The sequence below is a fragment of the Mus musculus genome, chromosome 2, assembly GCF_000001635.26.
Source record: "Mus musculus strain C57BL/6J chromosome 2, GRCm38.p6 C57BL/6J".
In the NCBI taxonomy this organism is placed as follows: Eukaryota; Metazoa; Chordata; class Mammalia; order Rodentia; family Muridae; genus Mus; species Mus musculus.
In genome coordinates, this window is record NC_000068.7 from 65,555,688 (window position 1) to 65,580,354 (window position 24,667).

General features: G+C 40.9%; 1 protein-coding gene and 1 long non-coding RNA gene across 17 annotated transcripts in view; one reads left to right on the forward strand and one right to left on the reverse strand.

Annotated features, from left to right (window-relative positions):
• Scn3a (sodium channel, voltage-gated, type III, alpha) overlaps nucleotides 1-11,904 on the reverse strand; it is a 110,474-nt gene extending 98,570 nt beyond the window's left edge. For 7 of the 9 annotated variants that reach the window (NM_018732.3, NM_001355168.1, NM_001355171.1 and 4 more), the window contains exon 1: nucleotides 11,579-11,805. The gene's annotated coding sequence lies outside the window, so the exon portion shown is untranslated. Of the gene's footprint in view, nucleotides 1-11,578 lie in introns of all 9 variants that reach the window. The other 2 variants (XM_011239391.2, XM_006499031.4) reach the window with 1 other exon arrangement.
• Nucleotides 1-24,667, forward strand: part of Gm34833 — a 31,518-nt gene that overhangs the window by 1,917 nt on the left and 4,934 nt on the right. For 3 of the 8 annotated variants that reach the window (XR_374588.3, XR_374591.3, XR_374593.3), the window contains exons 2-5: nucleotides 169-840; nucleotides 15,238-15,413; nucleotides 18,605-18,769; nucleotides 19,014-19,568. This is a non-coding gene — a long non-coding RNA (predicted gene, 34833). Of the gene's footprint in view, nucleotides 1-168; nucleotides 841-15,237; nucleotides 15,414-18,604; nucleotides 18,770-18,993; nucleotides 19,569-24,667 lie in introns of those variants that run through there. The other 5 variants (XR_003953837.1, XR_003953840.1, XR_003953838.1 and 2 more) reach the window with 5 other exon arrangements.

Consider the following 24,667-nt stretch of genomic DNA (forward strand, 5'->3'; position numbering starts at 1 on the left):
TAGATATTTACAGGTGGTTTGAGTATGGGCGCTGATTGGGAGAGAGGAGGTCATGAATGAAGCTGGGAAAGCCTACCATTTCTGGGTGTGTGTTTTTTTTTTTTTTTCAAAAATCAGGTATTACAAATTTAACTGCATGGTATGCTCTAAATGTTCATCTCTTCTTAGAGTCGGAGTGGAGGGTTTAACAGTACCTGGTGTTCTCAACAAAGGCCATTGAACCCTGCTTTAAAAACTTTCCAGAGACAAGAGGATTACACCCAGTAGAGTGTGTGCTGATTTGGGGGAAGATTTTAGTGAAGTAAGCACTTGTAAAGATCCTCTTTCTCTCTGCTTAAATCTGCTTGTAGATCCTATGAAAGCCTTTCAGGAATACAGATGTGAGCCCTTCCTAGATCTAGACATTGAATGCCTCACTATGGCTATTCAATACGGTACATGAAATTATCGCCTCAAATCCTTTTCTGAGGATCTCCATACAAATGACAGGTTTTTTATTTAAAGTGTTGTCCCCTTTTAAATGACGTATTAATAATTACTTGATTAAAGCTCCTTAGAGGGTAGCCTTTATAGTAAAGAAAATGTAAAAATGGTGTATCTTTGCAAGGATCTGAATTCAGGACCAACAGCGTCTGCACTTTTTTTTTCTTCCCACTGAGCCGAGGGCAGTGGCACTAAAATAGAGCAAAGAGACTGTGTGCCCTGGCCTGATTTAGGTGTGGATGATGCCATGGACTGCAGTGGGAAAGCCAGTCAGGAAGGACTCGGCATGGGAAGGCAGGAGGAGTGCTGCTCACTGAACAAGTCTTTTGCAGACCAAGAAGAGCCATTATACCATAGGTAAGTGAGATTTTTGTCTTAGATAGGAATTACAGTGGCAACATTCTCAGGAGAGCCAGGGGCATTAGCATGGTCTCTGTACCCTCATTCTTCTGAAGACAAAGAATCCAGTAAGTAAGAAGCAAACGGGAGCAGGCAGGATGCACAAGGGGAAACCTCAAAGGGGCAGAAGGGAAGGGAGAGATTTTATGTGCACCAGGTATCTTGCTGAGAATGTGGGTGATTCAGAATTCCAATTCTGAATGGGACTGTATAGTCACTGCTTCTTCAAGTGACCACCCCTATTCCACATTTTAAAAATTCATAAGTTCTTTCTTAGAGCTATTTCAGGTTTGTAGAAAATTGATGGGAAAGTACAGAAAGTTCCCACATCAAGCGCCCCTTCCTGTGACTTAAATATTTAGTGTTCAGGGTTTTTAATCAGAAGAAATTGAAGAAAACAGTTAGCAATAATTTCTTCGTGCATAAAACTTCCCAGAGAGCTTTCTTATGTGGTGCTGATTATTCGAAAATATTTTTTCTCTTCCTTATTAGCTTGATCTCACATGGTCTGACACCAGCACCTTTAATGTGCATATAAAGAAATGCATATTACAATGTTACAACTTTGAAGTATAAAGTAAAATCGTATCTTATAGGCACACAAGAAGCAGCCCTGGTTATTCTGGTGATATATGTTGATTTTTCTCTGTTAATTTGCATAAATATCTACATCATGATTTACATTTGTTGTGCTACTTCCTATTGACTCCTGATCACTGCCCTTGCCTTTGTAAAATGTACAAATGATATTGACTAGAAATGTTTCCCTCCACCCAAATCAACTTCATTCTTGTAACTCTTGCCATGTTGGTAGAGGGGAATGGATAAATTAACAATAAATTTGTTTTCCACACCAGATACTTTAAGGGAGCCCTTCTTTGATGTTTCATAATTATTAATACTTTGCTGACTTACTATTCTCATTTCCATTGTGGATAATCCAACTGTTTTGCGTATATTAGACAGATACATCTTTTAAAATAAGCAATTAGTCCGAGTGTATGAAACCAAGTACTGGCTCACAGACCTTCATAAATCGGACTTTGAATGTGGTAATACATTCTTTGTACCTCTCCTAAAAGCACCAACTACCTGCTTCAAAATATAGAGGTTCTCAACCTAAGATTTAGCAGACCTTCTTTATATACTGAACACCTTACTGACTTGATTAACAGAATATTAGAAGCTGGACATGTAGCCCAGTTAAGTAGCAGTATTGAATGGTGAGGACCTCATAGGGAAAAGGGCCAGGATATAAACTGCTCTAAAGGGCCGAGAGTGCTCTTTACCCCAGAGAAGACTGTGACAAACTGACACAGAAAAGCACCTAAGGTGTTAACCAAGAAGTGTCTCTGTAAGGAGCTAAAAAGCTGACTCACCTGAAGAACGGAATGCCTTTTTAAAAATGCATTTAATTATTAACCTACTTAGAGATTAGGTTAACACACTTCCTTCTCAGAAACACCACTCTTTGAAATTATGTTTAACAAAGAGTTTTGGCTTTGGGTTTGTTGTCTTTCTATAGAACGTGACTTCCTTCTAAACCTTCCAAGAATCACAGTCTCAAAATATTGGAAATCAAAATTTCTCGTTTTGAGCTGGATGGATTTTCAAAATGTGGTCAATAAACACTCTCCTTTTCGATTATTTGAGACTTCATTCTCAAGACAGCGTTTCATAAAGAACAGAATAATGAGGCTGTCAAGTGAGTTGAGGTTTACTGACACTTACTACCCAGTGCTTTACAGAGTATTCAATAAGTACCACTTAGGTGAGGTCAACTATCAGAGGTAATGATAAGAAGTTGCCTATCTGGAATCAATATCAGCTCATTTATTCCCATTGTTTCCTCTATAGAAATGGATATAAGTGCATTGTTTGCTGGTTTTCTTATTTATCTCTAATACCTTTATGTAACACACACCAAGTCGTTAGCATCTTAAAATGGTTTTGAACGTCATGGCTTTTTAGCTCTCTTTAACTTCTCTCAAGCCGAAGTTTCTTAGTTTTGCTTAATTTTCTCTGCCTGTTTTAGGTTAACTGGTGGTAAAATATGGCTGCATATTTCAACTATGTTCACAGGGCTTTTACCCATACTTTGAAACCCACACTCGATCCTAGAAAATCCAATCAGATTAGCCAAAGGAGAAGGTGGCCATTGCTATTGTAGCTGTCAGTCAGGTTCAGTCAAAGTGTGGGCTAGGATGAGCTCTGGCCCCTAGCATGTTTCTGTGTCTTTTTCCTTTCATCATTGTTGTAGTGTTGTTGTTGGCATTTCAACAAATAAGGTATCACAAATCCATACTTTATTTCTTTCTGATTTTTCACTTACTGGCTATGCTCTCATTCTGAATACATGCACTGCAATTTAATATTACATGGGCTGTGTAATACACAAGATGATTATGAATTCTACTTTTGCATTTTCCTGCAATGCTGATATAATTTATATCAATCTTAGTATAAATATGTAAAGATTGATGGTAGATGTAACTACTCGAAGCTGAAGATACAGATGGATAGAAGGATATTCTGGGCTGGCCTGGAGCTAAGTGGTAACACATATGCCTAACTTGCGGGAGGCAATAGATTCAAGCTACAGTAATAGACACACGCACATGCACACACACACACACACACACACACACACACACACACACACACACACGGGATTTATCTTTACTAAATAGTTACTGACACATTAACTAATAATGACTGACATGTTAAAGATACTTTTAGGACTTTGAGAATATATAGGATTCAGACATATAAAGAAATTATTAGTATCTTTGTAAAATTCACAACTGAAAAAAAGGTCTGTGTATTCTCTGTATGTAAAGCTGTAAAAGACACATCTCAATAGCTTTAGCACAAAGTAGAAATGGGTTCATTACGAAGCACCAACTAGCATACCAGGAGCAAGAGGTCAACCGCAAAGGAACCATTAACACAACCAAAGGGAACAGCGGTAGCCATGAGTCTCGTTGAAGTGCTATGGCGGTGTAAGTATCAGTAAGAGAAGCACAAACCCATGGAACAGTCATGAGCAGGAGGCTAAGGTTGGAGCCGCCCATCAGAAACCTGGGTACAAATGTGGTAGTGCTTCCACATATGATCAAACTGTCTCTTCTCTACCAGGTTTGTTTTGTCCCTGGCAGTAACACTGGTTAGATTGGGAAAAGGGACAGAGAATACAGTGACCAGATTCTTTCTACCAAATGGGTCTCTTATTATAAGTAAATTGAAGTTGACACCAGATATTAACAGAGGAATTAGTCTGAGGCAGAGGCAGGTGGATCTATTTAAGTTCAAGGCTGACCTGGTCTACAGAGTGAGTTTCCAGGACACAGAGGGATACCAAGAAAATCCCTATCTTGAAAAACCAAAACCAAAAAGAAAGAAATGAAGGAAGGGAGGGAGGAAGGAAGGAAGGGAAGAGGAGAAGGAAGAAAAGGAAGAGGGGGAGGAAGGAAGAGGAGGAGGAGGAAGGTGGGGAGGAAGAGAAGGAGACAGAATAGTGAGGAATTTTATTAAAACTCTGGAATTTTTTCCAACTCAATTCTTCACTGAGTTAGAAAGGGCAATTTACAAATTCATCTGGAATAACAAAAAACCTAGGATAGCAAAAACTATTCTCAACAATAAAAGAACCTCTGGGGGCATCACCATGCCTGACCTCAAGCTGTACTATAGAGCAATTGTGATAAAAACTGCATGATACTGGTACAGCAACAGAGAGGTAGCTCAATGAATAGAATTGAAGACTCAGAAATGAACCCACACACCTATGATTACTTGATCTTTGACAAGGGAGCTAAAATCATCCAGTGGAAAAAAGACGGTGTTTTCAAAAAATGGTGCTGGCACAACTGGTGGTTATCATGTAGAAGAATGAGAATTGATCCATTCTTATCTCCTTGTACAAAGCTCAAGTCTAAGTGGATCAAAGATCTCCACATAAAACCAGAGACACTGAAATTTATAGAGGAGAAAGCGGGAAAAGCCTCGAAGATATGGGCACAGGGGAAAAATTCCTGTAAGATCAAGAATCGACAAATGGAACCTCATAAAATTGCAAAGCTTCTGTGGGGCAAAATAAGACAAAAGACTGTCAATAAGACAAAAAGGTCACCAACAGATTGGGAAAGAATTTTTACCAATCCTAAATCTTATAGCAGACTAATATCCAATATATACAAAGAGCTCAAGAAGCTGAACTCCAGAAATTCAGATAACCCCCAAAAATGGGGTACAGAGCTAAACAAAGAATTCTCAACTGAAGAATACCAAAGGGCAGAGAAGCACTTGAAAAAATGTTCAACATCCTTAATCATCAGGGAAATGCAAATCAAAACAACCCTGAGATTCCACCTCACACCAGTCAGAATGGCTAAAATCAAAAATTCAGGTGACAGCAGATGCTGGTGAGTATGTAGAGAAAGAGGAACACTCCTCCACTGCTGGTGGGATTGCAAGCTTGTACAACCACTCTGGAAATCAGTCTGCAGTTCCTCAGAAAACTGGACATAGTACTACCGGTAGATCCAGCAATACCTCTCCTGGGCATATACCCAGAAGATGTTCCAACTGGTAATAAGGACACATGCTCCACTACGTTCATAGCAGCCCTATTTATAATAGCCAGAAGCTGGAAAAACCCAGATGTCCCTCAACAGAGGAGTGGATACAGAAAATGTGGTACATTTACGAATGGAGTATTACTCTGCTATTAAAAACAATGAATTTATGAAATTCTTGGGCAAATAGATGTATCTGGAGGATATCATCCTGAGTGAGGCAACCCAATCACAAAAGAAGTCACTTGATATGCACTCACTGATAAGTGGATATTAGCCCAGAAACCTAGAATACCCAAGATACAACTTCCAAAACACAAGAAAATCAAGAGGGAAGATCAATGCGTGGATACTTCATTCCTCCCTAGAACAGGGAATAAAATATCCATGGAAGGAGTTGCAGAGACAAAGTTTGGAGCTAAGACGAAAGGATGGACCATCCAGAGACTACCCCACCTGGGGGTCCATCCCATAATCAGCCACCAAATGCAGACACTATTGCATATGCCAGCAAGATTTTGCTGAAAGGACCCTGATATAGCTGTCTCCTGTGAGGCTATGCCAGTGCCTGGCAAACACAGAAGTGGATGCTCACAGTCATCTTTGGATGGAACACAGGGCCCCCAATGGAGGAGCTAGAGAAAGTACCCAAGGAGCTAAAGGGGTCTGCAACCCTATAGGTGGAACAACAATATGAACTAACCAGTACCCCCAGAGCTCGGGTCTCTAGCTGCATATGTAGCAGAAGATGGCCTAGTCGGTCATCATTGGGAAGAGAGGCCCCTTGGTCTTGCAAACTTTATATGCCCCAGTACAGGAGAACAGCAGGGCCAAGAAATGGGAGTGAGTGGGTAGGGGAGCAGGGCGGGGGGGGGGGGTGTAAATGAAGAAAATATCTAATTAAAAAAAGAAAAACTCTGGAGTTTTTAGCTTTTCAGAGAAATGACTCCATCCTCCATGCTCCTGGAGAGGACATGGTGCTCTCTTGTTTTAGAATGGCTTGGAATGAACTTCTTGGCTCTTTAGTCTCCACATGCAAATCTTCACTCATTCCTCAGACTTGCATTCTCTGCACAGAAGTTTGGGTTCCTTTCCTTTGTCTTCACTTTTTAAGGCCATTCCCACCATAGTTCCAATAAAAAGAAGATTCGTAGGATACTCTGGAACAACTTCAGTTACAGAGAGGAAATCTCATAAAAGTAATGTCTCACAAAGACATGTGGAAGACAGACAAACTAACAAACAAGTGACTAGATTAAACTGAGGCTTAAGCCTGCAACCTGTATACTGTTAAGCCTTTTACAAGATCGTGTCAGTCACAATGCTGTAAGTAATAAGAGTTGTGATTTAATGAATTACTCCAACTCCTGGAAAAGCAGAAGTACAAAATGTTCTGCACAACTCAAGAATAAAGTATATTCTGACTACTGGGAGATTAAAATTCCCCAAAGAGAACTTCTCGGCAGAAAATGGCCAAAGTTATTTAAAGAGTGACTTTTCATCTTTGAAGTCACCCACTGACTAAAACAATATTAAATCACTCTTTAATAATGTAGGGACCATCATTTCTCCTACATTGCTCGCGCATGGCGCGTGATCACATGGAGAACTTCCTGTGTGTAATCTCAGACAGAATGAAACTCTAATTCAATTGTTACAGAAATCACAGAGACATTTAAAGGAATTGTTGAACTTTGGAAATCCTTGAAAACGCCCATATAGACGACTTCTGTGTTTCTCTCTACTCATTTGGATATTTTCCTTGTAACTGTTTTTCATTCATATATATTAGGCAAAGTTTTCTTTCTATATGTTTCTTCCATTTCAAATCCAGAATTTCAAATAACAGACATGGGAACCTAAGAAAGCTATGTATCAATAGTTGTCGCATTGAAACTTAACGTGCCCAGTTGAATAGGTAAAATTAAATTAAATTTCTAAGTTAACTGTGGAAAATTCTACTGAGACTAATTATGTATTCAGATAGAAATTCAAACTTTAGGGACCTAGAGAGCCATAGTGGATGTGGCAGTTCGTATAACATAGCGTTTCTTTGCTTTGCAAGTAAGAGAACTTTTATCATCGTCCCACAGTTAATAGAGTGAAAACCAGTATTATTTTGCCCTGAATTTGGTGGCTACCATTGGTTACATCACAGTAAAGGGCAACCAAAGAATGTGCTAACTTTACCCACAAGGCAAAACACATGTCAGGTGAAGCTGAGTGATGGAAGTTGCCTCCAGATCAAATAGAGGTGCAGGATGCAATAGCAGCAGGTCCGACACTTTTCCTTTCCAAAATTTCTAGACATTAAAATTATAGGAATTTGGATTCTGCGTTGCATACCAGTTGGATGTGAAAATTGTTCATGGGGCAATACTCAAATGAAGGTAAAAAACAAGCGAATTGAAGTTATCATCATAGAACCTAAAAGTTCCTAAATTAATTGTTTCTGATTTTAATTATATTTCAAGAGCAGGTGAGCAACTGATCCTCCTTCTCTGTAAGATGAATAAAGCATCCAGTTAGAGAAGTACAGAAATGAATAATAGATTTTCCAAGACAAGCGAGACATTGCCACAAAGTAAGTCCACCAAGTTTCTGTACAGGAAGGATAACAAGAAATAGGGATGTGTGTAGCCCCTGAAGGCAAGAAATGTCACCATCTCATTCTATGCTCATTTTTTGTTGGAAAAAAAAAAAGACATTACTTACTTGCACTTACAGATGGTTTCTGATAAACTTCACCCTGCAATTAACGACTCACAGGAACTTGGAGGAAGCTGGAGCCAAGAGAAATGACTGGCAACAGATTCCAGGCTCAGAGCCTGTCCTGCTGAGACATGTTACCCTGCAGTTGCTCAGCCTTTCCTGCTCTCGGCCGTCCTCTCTATGCTATCCTGAGTCCATTAAGTCATCCTGGTGGCCATGAAGATGGAGCTGACAGCCCTGTTACTGGAGTCAGTTTAAAGAGGCCCAGGGTGGTTGAAGGAAGGGATTAGGAGGCCTGGGGTGCTGAAAGGTCACCCAGGCTCTAGCTCACAGAGATCCTGGTAGCACACAGCTGTCAGAAGCACCAAGCTGCACTTAGAGAGTCTTTAGGGAGAAGTGGGGCCTTCGTAGCATGTCAACAATTTCATCAGGCACATTTTGCCTTCCCACATATAACTGTGACCTTAACAGGATTTAGGCCCAGAGAGTTTGGGTCTCAGTCAGAGCTAAGACATTTCTTAGGCTTAGGTGCCGTGATCTGATTATCATAGTATTATAGAAGTTACTTTAAAAAAAAAAATTGTGATCCCTCACAAAACATAGATTTGCCTCTGTGAATCCTCCCAGAGGCCTTTTGTCTGAAATGCAAGTCCTCTTAAGGTAAGATGAAGTGATGATAATGCTCTTGGTTTATCATCACTTGATTTTGCTAAAAGGAAAAAAAAAATGAAACATACAAACAAGCACAGTGCAGTCTGAAATAACACCAATGGACAGGGAGAAACATCTAGAAGTTCCACGAACTCACCAGAAAGGGCCTGCATCCACTAACTGACATTGTCATGGGTAACACATTGGTCTTGCTGATGTTCAGCCAAAGCCCTCTTCCAAGATAACACTTAACCAAGATAACATTTAACCACAGTTCAAATCCCCTCTTGGTTTCCTCCCTCTCCACCTTCCCCGTTGTGGCAGAAGGTATTCATCACTGGCACTAATAACAGCAATGCTACCTGTTCCTTTCTTGGGTGCTGGGGTGGCAAATAAGAGAGGAAGGCGACAGTCACTAAGCCCTGAACAGAAACTATTTTATTTCCACAGTTTTCCAAGTAGGCACATCATTGCTCTATGGACAGTGTGCTAGAGGCTACAGAACTTGAGTTATTTGTTAGAAAACAGTGAAGCTGCTAAGCTCGTCCCCAGTTTTCCATCCACTGCTTGCTGTTTCTAGCAAAGAAGGAACTGGCCAAAGACCGCCAAAATGTCTCCACTTCTCTACCCTCATGCCCAGTGAAACACTCATTGTCAAACTGGAGTTAGGAGATCCAGGGATGCCCCTCATAGAGCTGAACTCAGAAATCAACAGCAATAAGTGGAAGGAATTAGAATCTGGCTTTGACTTGACTTCTCAACTACTTCTGTGGTAGCTGCTGTCCTTTTGGAGCCTACAAAGCTCACAAGTGGCAGAACCTGAACCATGTCCCCATTTCCAGCTCAGAGTTAAGCTCTACCTTAAAAAAAAAAATAAAAGTAATGTGTGCCTTACAAATGAATCTCTGCATTTTTTATAAAGAGTGAAATACTCTCATTAGCTTTAGATGGCTTGTAATAGGAACATTTCATTTCTGATGAGTTCAAAGGGCATGTTTTGCAAGGTGGAGTTGTGTGTGCACATCAGCTTTTCCCACTACGACCATATGTGTAGAAGAATAAGCAAGACAAGCAACCAGGAGAAGTGAGCATCCAAGCCAGATGAGCAGCTAAGGAGGCACGGCAACTTTAAAAACACAATCAAACAGGTAGCATCCAGGGTCCAAATATAAATATCCATTCATAAATGCAAACTAGTCCAATCAACCAGCTCTGGCATTTACAAAGCACGAAGTTACTCACTTTCAATCACCTGCAGGCGTGGCGGGTACTGTACAATACATCTGAGCCAATTAGCATTTATTTCTGAAAACCCTTTCCAAGAAAACATTTTTCTTTACATCCTATAGTCAGTCGGAGCTCTGAAATATGTGAGACAAGGGCTTTCTGCTGAGGCAGACACTATTTTGAAATGTTTTAAGGGGGAGTGTATTGCCTCCCGATGTCATTTACTGAGTGAGATTGCTTGGTTTGTTCGCCAACATGATGAGAAAATATACTTCAGGTACCCCAAGGTATTTTTTTGTTTGTTTGTTTGTTTTAAGGCCCTTTGTTTAGTACCGACCAAAGCCTGGGTTGATATCACGGGTCTGTATTTCTTGCAGGACACACTGCTCAGAATAGATTAGATGTAATATTTCCATGCAGATTCTCCTCACAAACACTAATGGCTTCATCTTTGTCCTCACAAGAGACATTACACTACCTATTGCACACACACACACACACACACACACACACACACACACACACACACACACACTCACACACACTCACACACACACACACACTCACACATGAGAGAGAGAGAGAGAGAGAGAGAGAGAGAGAGAGAGAGAGAGAGAGAGAGCTTTGTAATCTTAAAAACTTGTCTTTCCACTACTGCCTGTAGGTCTTCTGCTAATGTAGCAGTGTGATCACTGAATGGAACATTATGAGTGTGGTGTAAAACATTTCAGTGACAGGCACAGACTCTACACAATGTAAATTATTCTCATTTGGTCTCAAGTGAGTTTTCCTGGTGATTGGTAGTAATAGTACTGATAATAAAAACCAACCATGAAATGTTCCAGGAAGGAAAGAAACCTACCCAGCTCTCAAGCTTCTGGCTGTTAAAAGGTAACAAAACAGGAGGGTATGGGACATACAGGAATTCATGGATCATTTCACTTTTACCAAATCAAATGTATTTTAATGTTACTCTGGGTGGTCTCTTTCCCTCTATGCTGATAAATTTCTAAGAAAAATAAGAATGTCTAAATAGCCAAACACCCTTATATATTGATATCACTGTCTGTATATGGCTTCTCCAGAGCTTCTAAGTAAATAAAATTAAATTGAATTTAAAAAAAAAATAAAGCACAGAAAAGGTAGCTCCAATCTCACTGAGCATTTAATGATTTAAAGATGCCGAATAGGCGGTGTCGTCCTGAAATCTAGTGGGTTGACATTAAGTCTAACAAAACAGATGTTCTCTCTATACAATGAACCCCAAACATCTGTTTCTTTCACAGACACACACTCCTTAATTCCTAGTCTGTATTGTAAGTCACCATTTCCAGACAGAGGCTGTTTCCTTTGAAAGATAAAGGAATAATAGTAAGCAGTTTACAAATCAAATGATACCTTTAGTTCTTATAATTTACATCTAAACATTAGGCTTTTAAAAATGGCAGCACGGGGAGGATTTTAAAATGAGAAGATGATCTGGTGGCTAGATTCTACGGTGCAAATAATTAAATGTTTTGTCAGCTTACCTGATGGAGAGCCTTAGGAATCACAGCTCAACAAAGGACAGCATCCAAGATGGTTAGAATGGAACGTGCCACCCCCAGTAGTTCTTCAGATTTGGGCCACAGGGATTTGCAAATTACATTCAATTTTTTTTTCTTGCTTTCTCTGTGGATATGAAAACAAAGAGACCTTTCCAGAATCCTTTCTGCTTATGCCTCCGCTTCCTGTTCTGAGATTCACTCTATGATACCCAACATATATCAGAAAACGGCCCTGGAAGGAAAAAAAAAAAAAAAAAAGAAAGAAAAAGAAAAAGCTGGCAGCATTCAACGTGTTACTGCCATCTACTGGCAGACACACGCCATTGCGCAAACGACAAAACACTCCTATTATTCTCCATCTCTTCGGAAGGCAGGAGGCAAACCTGTATGGAAACATTATGAATCATGTAAGGGCCCCACGGTGACAGCAGAGAGATGATGGAGGCGGGGGGGGGGGGTGGTGGGGGGTAACCTAGCTACCACACGAGTGTGCACAGTTAACCTTTCACGCCTCTTTATGTATTTACTTTTTAATTTTCTAGTTGTTTGATTAGGAATCACAGGTTTTCATAAAATCTTCTCTAAGTCTGCTCTTCCAAGATGAGGTCCCCCTCCACACAAGGTGAAAAATCTGGTTTCTTAGAAAATAGTACAACATATATGCAGATGTAAACTTTTCATATTTTTTATTTCTTTCTTTTGTTTTGGTTTTGAAGACAACCTCTGATCTGAATACCTTATTTATTTATTTATTTATTTATTTATTTATTTATTTATTTATTATTTTTTAGGTGTGTGTGGCATATATATGTGCTCCTTTAGGGGGTGTGTATGTGCTCATGAAGGGGCAGCGTAGGTGGGGGTTGACCTCAGGGGTCTTCCGTGATCTACCTCTAGCTCAGCCTTTGAGACATTAGGGCAGCAAATGCTTGCGACATTGAAACAGAATCACGTAGTCAAAGGGAAAATGACTTTTGTGAGTTGAGGGGGCTCTTAACAGCAGTTTTTGGTTTTACTTTTCACATTTAGAGAAAAATTATCTCATTAAACATGGAATTAGACTGAAGCAGCAAACTCCCCGCCTCTGTCCCCACTGCTGGGGTAGAATCAGCACCGTAGCAGGCCTGGTCTTGGACGGTGAGGATTTTTTAAAAAAATTCTTATTGATTCTTTGTGAATTTCACATCATTAGCCCCAATCCTACTCATCTCCCCATCCCTTTGTATCAGCCTTCTGCCCCTGCAACATCTCCCAAAAGAAAGAAAGAGAGAGAGAGAGACAGAGAGAGAGAGAGAGAGAGACAGAGAGACAGAGAGACAGAGAGAGAAAGAAAGAAAGAAAGAAAGAAAGAAAAAGAAAGAAAGAAAGAAAGAAAGAAAGAAAGAAAGAAAGAAAGAAAGAAAGAAAGAAAGAAGATCTCTCACCTTGGAAGCTGAGGTGTGTCATTGCAGTGAGTCATTGGTCTGGTTCGAGGCCTCTGGCTTCTGCTACTCCATCAATCCTGGATCCTCACCGGGACTCCGCTCAGATATCCTGTCGTTGCCCTATAAGGTGGCGATCCTGCAGCTTGGATCTGCAGGACCACCCAGTCCTGCTTCAGCTGTTCATAGGTAGGGTAGATGCTCGAGTGGGTCAATTCAAAGCACGGGATCTGGGCCTGGGTGGTAGCTGAGGTGGTCAGCCCACCGGCTCTCCAGGGCCCATACCGTCAAGGCTCGCTGCTCTGGAACCCTTGGGACCAGCTCTCCTATGTTGCCTAGGCTAGGGCTGGAGATTTTAAAGGAGGTCCTAGTGCCTGAAGAGCAGATCATTTCCCAACCAACTACTTCAGATAGCCTTGGCTTACCTTCTTCAAGGTGGATTTCAGCTGTTCCTGCTGTCATACATACACCCCCCCCCCCCAAAAAAAATCTTGTGGTCAAAAGAAGCTTGTTTCTTTGACAGTACATATTGATGCAACACACATACATTTACATGTTGACAATCTATCAGCCTTGAAGACAAGGCTAGACCATAATTGTCTATCAGGAAGAAGTTTACTCATAACGAACACTGGAAATTCGGACATCATTGTTTTAGACGTGTGTTCAAGAAATACTTACTTTATTTTTAAATTATAGTCCCCATTTTGCCTGATGGTAGAAACGAGATGCACTCAAGCCTATCAACATTTGTCTCTGGGGATGATTTCCTTAAGTCCTTTAGTCTGGGATTCACAAGACCAGGGCTCTCCTCTGAGGCAGATACTATTATGAGATGTTTTCAGAGGGAGTTTAGATCCAGATGAACTGGGTCACCCAAGGCTTTTCTGTACAATTTCAAGTTTATGTTAAACCAGTGTATGGTTTCCTGAGGTACCTTCCTGTATCATAGAGGGGTAAGCTCCAGGAAACATGCATATGGAGAAAGCAGAATATGGTCCTGAGCTATTCTGTAAGTAGATGTCCAGACCTGTCTAGAATCCTCCCCCGACTCACAGATGTCACCTGTCCACACTGACCCATGGGCCCGATCACCTGTGTCATGCTTATTAAGACAGCTGCCCACGTTTATGGCCATTGTTTACCCAGTGTGTTTTCAGCTCTGCCGACCAAGTCACAAACCCTCATGACTTGTTCCTGCCCTTGGGAAAGAAGGTAAAACGTGAGTGAACTCTTTCTAGCACTTGTCTGGGCTGACAGAAGATGTTCTCTACCCCAAGTACCCATCTGTTCCCCACCATTTTCAGCACACCTGAGGTCAAGCACTGTGGTTATTAGCCCAGCGAGGCACAATATCTGGCATCTTAGAATGCTCTAACTTCTTCTCTTCCTCATGTTCAGATAATCCTACTTGGATCTCTCATGCCACAATAACCTGGATCCATAGGTTTTCCTCTCAAATCATTCTGTCTTACATCTAAGTGATCGGCTACCTCGTCCACTATAACAATTCGCCGTACTTGGTGGCTCAGACCTACCTGTGGATAATTGGTGACAATTGGTGTTTGTTAAAAACCTGTCAATCATAACAGGTTTATGACTACACACCATGACAAAATACAAATCCAAGCCCAGTATATAACCGACTCCAGGAGTTTCTGGTAGTGCTCCCCGACCTGGCATCCTGAAACTTCACCACCGTCTTCTGTGTGCACAGCATGTACACTGCCCATGCCATCATGCCGCAGTGGTAAAGAATACTGCCTGAGTCACCTCAGCCCTGGTATGAGGCTAATCTCTGCTATGAACTGCAGTGATTTGACTGTATATACAGAGTGTTCTGCTCTTATAAAAGCATAAGAAACCTAATTATTGAGAACAAAAACTTCAATATTTCCCTACTGCCATTCTTCAGCAGGTACCAATTTAGTAACCCGTGGATTGTGTTGTGTTCAAACGTTTAATATTTAAAGTTGCTACATGCATTGCTGATTTGAGGGTCATAAACATCATTAGGTGGATAGTATCTGGAATCAGGACAGAATTGTCAACGATTTCTGAAATGTTCATAGAAGCCCGCCTGCCATTTTGATTACAAAGGTATATAGCCCCCCCCCCATCGACACCTATAAAGTCAAATCATAGACCAACTCAATAAAACTTTGAAGATTCTCAGTACCCTAATGTTATAACTCTTCAGCTAAACTCTCACCCTTTTAGTTTATTCCAGATCCAGAAAAGAACACAACCAAGGTTAACCATCACACTTGGTAAATGCGTCCTGGGCAAATCAGAGGGGTTCTGAGCAGAGGAAATCCACAGCCTCCAGCTAACTCCTTGGGATTCATCTCCCCGTCCTTAGGTTTCTGCATCCTCGAGCTCTGCAAGAACAATGTGTAAGAGCTTTACTTTTGGTTGATGCTGATTTCTAAGTGCTTCTTAGCCATATGATATTTTGTTTTAGTGCCCATAGACTCTGAAAGGACTACAGGATTTTTTTTTTTTAACAGTGTGAAATTAGCTCTAGCTGAACGCAAATGTCCCTTAAGAGCAAGTGGTGCTACTGGCCAGTATGTGGTAGGACTATGTGTACAGACAAGAACGCTCATGACTGCATGGCTACAAACTAAACACATGGGAAGCCACCTAAGCATTCACCAACAGGAAGAATGGTGAAAGAATGGCCGGGTGTCCTTGACCTGTCATAGCAACACAGACGAAGGACAGGAATTCAGGTGCCAAGATGGTGCCAAGATGTTTTTCAGAAATACACAGCTGAGGAGGAAGAAGGTTGGCACATATAAACAAAACACGGGGATTTCGTTATTAAATTTAGAAGAGGGCTAAATGGATTACAACGGCAGAAGTAAAGAACAGCGTTTTGTCTCATGCTGAGACACCAAGCATGGTCGAGAAAGGTCATGATGAGGACTGTTTCTGGTCACCCACACACTGATGGTTTGATTGTTGTCACCTCTAGAGAGGAGAGATGAATGAGACTGTGTACGTGTCTCTTTTACTTGAAGTCCCACATTTATAGGTCTATTCATGTAAGGTTTTCTAGAGCTGCATGTTGCTCTGTTATCCAGATAGACTGGAACTCATTATGCTTTTGCTTTAGCCTACACAGCTCACTCATATTGATGTCATTTCAGGGATAAATGTGAAATGCCAAGTACATTAACGGTGCATCTTCATATCCACTATACTTCTTTATCCCTCCGCCACTCCCTCTTTCTGTTGCATACTTGATGATGCCTTTGGCCATTGTGAATGTGCCCTGGAACTCTTCTTCATTCAGTTCCTCTGTCTTGTTACCTTGAAGATAAAGTTGCTTCCCACATATTTTCATTTGTGGGAAATAAGCCCAGGCAAACTTAAGTCTTGGTGCTCATGGTTTTGCAGCTCTGGAGTCAACTTTATGTTGTAGGATTCTAGCATACATATGGAGAGCTCAGGTAGCCCGTTGCCTAATGTCTAACGTGTAATGATTGAGAGGAGCAAGCGATCCTCTTCTGGAAAGACAGCAAAACACTTTCTTGGTTATAACACCTGCATTCTGTGAAGTGTCTTTAAAAATTAGGGAGTATAGATGAGTTTCACAACTTTCAGTTAGAAAAACCAAATATTACATGGTGGTAGAATTGGTTTAAAACCCTTGGTATTTGTTCGTGCAAAATCTGCTTGCTAGAGGGACTGAGGAGAGGGCTCATACAGTGAAGCGCCTGCAAGCAAGCATGGGGTCTTGAGTTCATATCTTTAGAACCCACATAAGAAGCCAGGCATGAGATGTCTAACCCAACTCTGTGGGTGTGAACACATGGGTATGCCTGAAGCTCATTAGCTGCCAGCCAGCCTAGTTGTACTGATGAGTTTTGGATTCAGGAAGAGATTCTGTCTCAAAGGCTGAAAATATAGAACAAGCAGGGGAAAACACCCAACACTGACCTCTGACCTCTGCATATATGTGCACACATATGCGTGTGTACTTGTGTACACACATGCACTCATCAATGCTAAGTATGTATACAACACCCACACAGTGCCCCGCAAAAAAAAAAAAAAAGTAAATAAAATATACCTACTCCATGAGATGGTTATCATGAACTCAAAGAGTCCAGACATAATTACTAATCAGGTATAATATATTAATTAGGTATATTTTAGTTCAGCAAGATTAATATATTTTTGCCAGGCAGTGGTGGTGCATGCCTTTATTCCCAGCACTTGGGAGGCAGAGGCAGGCAGATTTCTGAGTTCGAGGCCAGCCTGGTCTACAGAGTGAGTTCCAGGACAGCCGGGGCTACACAGAGAAACCCTGTCTCGAAAAACAAACAAACAAACAAAATTAATATATTTTTAACTTTTATGATAAAATGGGAACACAGTAGAACATATTCAATTTCCGTGTGGTCTCTAGTGTAGCTTGCCTTCTGTACTATGGCTATACAGCTACCTGATCGCAATGTTATCTTGAATGACTTTGCCTGTGCGGCTCTATTCCTTCCCTTCTGAAATTACTTTCCTTTACTGCCGTTATTATCACAATTTCCAGCTAACACCTGGGCAACTGCTAATTACTCCAGAATACTCAGCTAGGGTAATGAACTTGATATCCTGTTGCTCTTCCCATAAATGACTTAGATAGCCTTCTCTTTATACCCTCGAGACCACTTTCTTTCCACCTGTCATCGTCAACACTTCACAAGACTATGGGTTCCTTGAGAACAAACACTGCAGCCGATTTCCTCTTTAAATTGCTTCATACAGTTTCCTAGAACATGACAAGTACTGTGCTGGGATAGCACCATGAGGCCACCTACATGGCTTTGTATTTCATGCCTCTCCCATTTCGGGACACAGTAACAAGGCTTTGCAGCCCAAGGATGAGCTAGAACGAGGATATTCTTGTTTTTCTTGAGTTAGACAAGATTGCACTGCTACCAGTCATGCATGGCAACCTGTAATTTACTGTAAGACATCAACCTCACTGCTGCGTTTCACAGATCTGTCTACCTTAGATGTGGAAATGAGTTAGCCATTCAAATGACTAAATATTCTCAGGTGCCTACAAGGGCCCATGACTTAGAGTGGGGTTTCATTAAAAAGAGACAGATGTGACAAGGGCAGGTACCTGGAGCTGTACACTTCTGCTGATCTCTGGAAGGGCTGCCAGGTAATCTGTTTACCCATAGGCTCACACTCTCCACTCTAGGGCTTTGTGGCTAAGCAACAGGCCTTTCCATTTTTCCTACACACACTTTGTTAGTACAACACTGTCAGACTGTCAGATCATCCAAGCTAAGGGGGAAAAAAAAACACTGTTGTTTTTTCCATAAGGCTTAAGCATCTACTACTAATAATAACAAGAAAGTACATAACATAATACAGGTAGAAGATCTTTCATTCCATCATCTAATATATAGTGTATGTAAGTAACTATGTCCAATCTATATATGATCAAGTGACTAGGAGGAGGAGTAAGGTTTTAATTCTGTATGCTCTATGTTTTGTCCTTGCAAATGTTGACTTGCCTCATGATTGTCAGCTTCCTTTGTGTTTTTACTGTTTGTTTTATATTCACTAGTTTCAAAGAAGACTGTGACTCGGTACATGTTTGCGTAAGGTTCTGGGCTGGATTCCCAACTCAGAAAAATCAGTCTAAAACCAGAAAGACAGGAAAGAAGGCTCAAATCACAGGTCTTCTTAGCCCAGAGGATATACAGTTTGCTAAAGCGTCATTCTATGAAAGGTATATTTTTATTTATTTTTTTTATTTTCAAAGATAACTTTAACAACTACAATATAAGAAACTCTGAAGAGTTTCTAAGCTCACATTATAGTGAGAGAGGTGGGTGCTGGTTGTCTAACCCAGATCTGGGGGTTTATATTTGCTATGAGTGGTACATATTTTCCTAGTTTACCACCCTTTGGTTTCTTCTTATCCTCTCTTGGTTAATAAATTGTCTTGATCAGGTGGTTATCTTTATTTGAAGGAAGCAATATAATTCAAGATAAGGACTTCCTCTCCTCTGTGACCAGAAGACGCAATCTAGAACCTGGAGAGTTTGCTGTCTTGGCATTAATCCTGACTGTGAACGTGAGCTAAGGCTCAGTCTACAACCTACCCATGTGAGAAATGACATTAATTTTTATTATTGAAACTTGTTTTGTGTGAATTCTGATACCCTACCCTCATTGAGTAACAAAACACACAAAATACTATTTTCAAGGCTTATCTCCCCTCTTTCTCAAGTGCCAAAGGTATAAATAATTAGTTATCCCCCCTCTATTCTACCTCTTCTACCCAACTCTTTCATCAACAATGAAATCTCAGTAGACACCAGCATCTTATCCATAATCGGCTTGTGTATGATCATGAACAAGATGTTTGACTTCTTGAAGATATAGTTCTAGTATCATTAAAGTAAAGACAATATTAGGCACCTTGCTCATATACTTGGGGTGGTTAAATAAAATCAAATGTATGCAATCTACTTAACACAGCACAGTCATTGCCCCAATAAATACTAGCATTTTATTTTCAGTGATATATGATTATTTTATTATGGCAGCATAATTGTGCAACAGACATCTTTGTGTTCTTCTTTCTTTGAATCTGACCAATTTCTCATCACAGAAAATCTTTCAGTCCTTAGCTTACTATGAACCAAGTATCTATGACCAGCAGGCCCTACTCAAGTTTAATCAACCAAATATGAAAACCTGTTTTCAAGGGATAAAAAGAGAATTTTTAACATGGGCACTGTCTTAGGGTTTTACTGCTATGAACAGACACCATGACCAAGGCAATTCTTATAAGGAGAACATTAATTGGGGCTAGCTTACAGGTTCAGAGGTTCAGTCCATTATCATCAAGGTGGGAGCATGGCAGCACCCAGGCAGGAATGGTGCAAGAGGAGCTGAGAGTTCTACATCTTCATCTAAAGGCTGCTAGCAGAATACTGGCTCCCATGTAGCTAGGACGAGGGTATTAAAGCCCACACCCACAAGGTCACACCTATTCCAACAAGGCCACACCTCCCAACAGTGCCACTCCCTGGGCCAAGCATATGCAAACCATTGCATTCCACTCTCTGGACCCCATAGGCTTGTTCAAATACATGAGTCTGTGAGGATCATATATAACCATAGCATAATTTAAAAAGTACATTTAGTACAACTTTTAAAGTCTCGATAGTCTATAACAGTATCAACCATGTCAAAAGTCCAAAATTCAAAGTCTCTTCTAAGATCCATCCAATTACTTAACTGTAATTTCTGAATCAAGATAGGATATGAGCTCAGCAGACTTGAAACTCTGCATCTCTATGTCTGCTGTCAAAGCACTTTCTAGATCTCCAAATTCCTTTTCATCTTTATTGACGACAACAAACTTCTTTTCCTGGCCTGGGTCCACTCCCTATTAGTAGCATTCCTCAGAATATATCCTATGGCTCTGGCATCTTGAAAATCATGGCTCTACAAGTCAGCTTCAATGTTACAACTTCTAAGCTCAGGTTGTTCTACTCCATTGCCACTGCTATTCTTGGTGAACATCCCATGGTACTGTAATCTTCAATACACTGGGGTCTTCCATTGCAACTAGGCTTCACCAGTAGGTGAGAGCCTCTTATAGGCTCTCTTCATGGTGTCGAGCCTCAAATCCTTTGCATGACCCCTTCAATCCTGGGCTGTCAACTACAACTGAGGCTACACCTTCACCAATGGCATTCCATGGCCTCTCACAGTGGAAAGCTTCCGCTGCTCTTCATGACCCATTTATGTCTTCAAAACTTGTACTACCTGGGTGACTCTTATATATTGCCAAGTACAGTTGGAGCATGAGGTACAACCTTGGCTATCTCTGGAACACAGCTTCTTTGTGCTCTCAGAAAACACTTCCCAGTATATTTCACCTCAGTGATGCTGGTCTCTTCTTAATCAGCACTAATTTCTTAGCTACAGCTAACCAGCATAATTATCCCAGTAATCCCTTCTATTTTTCACTTGAAAGCCAGAGCCACATGGCTGAAGCTGCCGTGTTCTACTGCTTGCTGGGACTGGAACATGTCCCACTTATTCTATTAGCAGCTGTCTGTTTTCCAACTTCCTCACTGCCTAAGCTTGGCTTTCCTGGAACTTGCTCTGTAGATTGACCTTGAACTCAGAGATATGCAAGGCTCTTTCTCCTATAATTCTGGAATTAAAGGCATGTACCACCATGTCTGCACTTAGGTTTTCCTTCACCTAGAACCTGCTTTGTCCCAGGATGGCCTTGCAATCAGAGATCTGCTTGGCTTTTTTGAGACTTTCTTTGTGAATGCAATGAATGTAAATCTCTTTAGCTTAGACTCAGATAGCCTCTTCAGACAAGGTCAAAATGTAGCCACATTCTTCACCAAAATACCACAAAAACAGTCTCTAAGTCACATATTGTATTTCTCCAATGAAACCTCTTGGGGCAGGTCTGTACAATTCAAATCATTCTCAGTAACAAAGTCTTCCATATTCCTAATAGGGTAGCCCATAAAGCCCAACTTTAAGCATTCCACTGCTTTCCAAAGTCCCAAAAATCCACATTCCTCTAAACAAAAGCATGGTTAGGCCTATCACAGCAATACCCTACTCCTGGTACCAACTTCTGTCTTTGTTAAGGTTTTACTGCTGTGAACAGACACCATGACCAAGACAACTTTTATAAGGACAACATTAATTGGGGATATGTTACAGGTTTAGAGGTTCAGCCCATTATCATCAAGGTAGAAGCATGGCAGCACTCAGGAAGGCATGGTGTAGGAGGAGCTGAGAGTTCTACATCTTCATCTGAAGGCTGCTAGCAGAATACTAACTCCCAGGTAGCTAGGACAAGGGTATTAAAGCCCACACCCTCAAGACCACACCTACTCCAACAAGATCATACCTCCCAACAGTGCCACTCCCTGGGCCAAGCATATATAAACCATCACAGGCATATTTTTAAGTAAATGTAAGATATTTTCTTTTACTCTGAGTAATTATAAAATTGAGTTTTATGAAAGGTAACTGCATGTTTGAAATGTGCATCCTTACTGACATAGGGAAATAACATAAAATTGGAAATTTGTTCTAAAATGACAGAAATAAAAAGATTGATTAAACAACTTTGATAAAAATCTTAGCAGCAATTATATGTGGCGATAAAGGCACTAGACTTCCTTGTTCTTGAGTTTAGTTTGTGTAATAAAATAGACAATAAAAGCTAATGAATTGGAAAACCCATAGCCTATGCTACATTTGACATTCTATTAAGAACATCCTTCCCTTCCATCATTTACTGTGTGTAAACATGATTATTAAACATGTTAAACCATTTTGATGGCTTGTAAATGTATGAAAGTTTAAGACTCCTAGTGATCATTGTAATCACTGTGTTTTCTGAGTCATCACTTGTGAATGCAGTACATGGTAAAGAATTTTGGAAATGAGCAGAGTGATGCACTGAAATCAATGACAATCACCCAGGAGAGGGTTGTTTTTTTTCCTTCCAAAAGCAGGAATGTTCACTGTAACCAAGCCCTAGTTAAGAAACGAAGAGGGCTGGGAGGGTGTAAGATGAACGTCTGAACCACTGTCAGCTGAGTTCTAATTCAAGGAAGCCTTAATGGCTGTGAACAGAGACAATTACTTTTGAAATGAAGAATAAAGAGTTTACCAACAATGGTTTTCACAATTTGCCCCAGTGAAAGGGCGGTAGTCACACAGCTCCTGAAGGAGAAAGAACCTGTGGTGAAGTAGTAAATGTGTTTTAAGGGATGAGGACAGAGAGAACTTAGAGGTAATCACACACATATAAAATCTGGCTCTCTGGAAAATAACTACCAATTTACCATAGATCTTATCCACTTGGATAGGTCCAAATAATTATTTCTCCCTTGATAATTGGTATCAAACAGTTTAAAACTAATTTACAATGCAGTAGCATTTTTTTTTTTTTTGTAATATGTGGTATCTAGTAACAACAAAAGTTATTTTGAAAAAATAACTATTGAGCTCCCAGGTTCTATCTAGTTTAATCCCTCTGAGACCTACGTTGAAGTGTGTGATGTCTTCAGCAATAGGGAGGGCTTACCTTCAAATTCTGGGAGGAGGCAATGGAGGGCACTGCCACAGATGGGGCCTAACCGGCCCCCCTTAATCCATGGGAATCAGGGGTTCCAGCAGATGGGCATAGAGTCGGCGGGAATTGGGGTGACAGACTCGACACAAGGGAGTGTGGATCTGAATGTAATTTGTTTCAAAGCGAGCATCAGTTTTATAAAACAGAAAACAAAGAAATCTGATATTACAGCAGGCAAGGTACATCTGACACAAAACAGAGGAATGCCTACAAAGGACTGGCAGGAATCAACTGAGATAAAATTCAATGTTAACAACTGGGATCAAAAGCAACCCCACCTAAGGTCAGCTTAATCTTAGAAGTCAGTGGCAAGGGCTTCATGCCCTTGCCATAGTTCCTATTCTGGTCTATTGTATAGTCCACCTCCCCCTTAGACCATTGTAAATACTTGTGTATGGGTGTAACTCAGCTATCTATAGTTCTAAGTATCTACTCTGGTTCCTCCTTAGATCACGAACTTCCTTCTTCCTAGATAATGGTAAATTCCTGTGTAGGGCAGTGACTTAGCTATCCATGCCCAGGGTCGGCTCAAGGACTGCCTAGAGTCTAACTTAGCTATATGTCAAAAAATCAATCCTTAGGAACACTTAGAATAAAGCAATATTAAGGGAAAACACACAGATCTGTTTACCACTAAAGCAAGGACATAGGAGCATTGGTAATACAGGATGCCATGATTCCAGGAGACTAAGTTTCCGTGAACTTTTTGCCTCAGGACAGCACCCAGGTTTTTGGGGCCTGAAGCACTTGCCACTACTGGAGTGGATGTAGCAGGGCACAGGCAATAACCTATGGTTCTTTTGTTTTGGTTTATTTGTTTGTTTTGTTGTTGTTTTTATGGGTGTGTCTCTTGGCTTTTTTGATTGAAAACTCAAAAGGAGGAAGTTCCTTATGCCTGAAACTGGGATTTTGATAAAAGTCTAAGACTCTTAGATAGCTTTGTCAATCTGTGTGGTATAACTCTCTCCTTCTCCTATCCCGAGCTTTTGTCCCCGCTGGCAAGAACACACTCAGGACAACCAGAATCTTCTGCGGCAAAGCTTTTATTGCTTACTTATCAGGAGGGAAGACCCTGAACCGGGAAAATGGCGCTGCTTATATAGGCCGCAGCGTGACGTTTCAGCACCTGATGTGGCATGACAGCTCCTGATTCGTTGCTCGCCCATCACCCCATTACTACACCGCGAGATGGGCAGTGACTAGGCGTGAGTTCACTCTTGCACTTGCGCATAAGGCTTGTTTACTAGTTAGGCGCAGTGGAAGCCAGCGCCATCTTATAATGGCGATTGCTCACAGCACGCACGCGATTGCTCGTGGCACGGCTCTCCACATCTCCCCATTTTTATTTTATTAAAATTTGAGGCTGGTCTAGGCCTCTGCAGTCATGTCCATCTGCTGTGGCTCCTGTCTTGGGTCATTCCTCCAATGTCACAGCCTTTCCTGTCATAGGGTAACCCTATTGCCACCGGTTCCCATGTCTTAGGTTGGTCT